This window comes from Eleginops maclovinus, chromosome 22, assembly GCF_036324505.1.
Source record: "Eleginops maclovinus isolate JMC-PN-2008 ecotype Puerto Natales chromosome 22, JC_Emac_rtc_rv5, whole genome shotgun sequence".
Classification (NCBI taxonomy): Eukaryota; Metazoa; Chordata; class Actinopteri; order Perciformes; family Eleginopidae; genus Eleginops; species Eleginops maclovinus.
In genome coordinates this window covers 19978790-19979927 of record NC_086370.1, presented here as the reverse complement: position 1 = coordinate 19979927, position 1138 = coordinate 19978790, and positions in this window count along the sequence as shown.

Sequence of the window (1138 nt, the reverse complement as noted above, 5' to 3'; positions counted from 1 at the left end):
TTGTTGTGAGCATCTCAACGTAAACACCGAGCAGGGCTGCTCTCTGGCTCCGAGCGTACGCTGGAGGTGGAGACAGCGTCACCGCAGAGCATTCTGGGACATGTAGTTTTACTCGATCCCAGCCGCATGACTCAAATACAGGTAAACAGGTATTCAGGCGATTCCAGGTTATTTATAGAAGACATTTCAACACAAGGAAATGTAAACTGCTTAGCAAACACCACATTCAAAGTATTAAGATGAAGTCTGCCCCTCACACTGTTCAAGTTTTAATATTTATTCCCCAAAATGTTTGTAATTGTTGACGTTTCCAATATGAATCATCTCATTCTAAATTCTGGATATGGTTTAATATTAACATTTGCAAAGAAACTATAGGCACTGCAGCTGTCAGATATATAGACTAAAAAGTGCAATATCAGAACTGTAGAATAAAATGTTACTCAAAGTTAAGGGAGTGTTAAACCTCAAGGCCCCAGAACTTGATTAAATACTTTCTGGTGAAGTACACTGGCAGTCAACCTCGGTATGAAATCAATGATCACATCTGTCCACCAAACAGTGTTTTGATTTGACACACAGCAGACGGCCACGTGAACTCACCTTGAACACCAACAAAACGTGTCTGCTTCATCGCCTCTACGTTGAACTTTGATGTGAATATGTGGGATTCAGGCTGCACAGACAAGCGTGACTCGCCCTCCTTCATGTGCCCTTTCATGCTCACTTTCATTCGAAACACCTGACATACCATGGCTTATATTTTCAGCCTGGATGGACCACAGTGGAATAAAACAAGGGTGAAGAGTTGTTTCTACTGCCACCTCCATCTGTTTATTTATGCCTAAAATGCTGCATGCTGTAAACAAACAGGTGTGTGGGAGCTAGTATTTTAGAAATTGTTATTTAGGGTTTGTTTTAGAGTCCACTTTATATAATTCCTGATGATATAACATCTGATTAATATTTCTTTATCAGTATACCTAGTGTATAGTTTCGGGCAAAATAGGGCATATTGTGCAGAACCTGGACTTTAGCATCCATAAGACATAGCATTTCTGATGAACTCAAGCTTAACTAATCAGAAAGGTGCAGTTATGTCAGCATGTTTTCTAGTGTGCGTCTGTGTGTGGCAGAG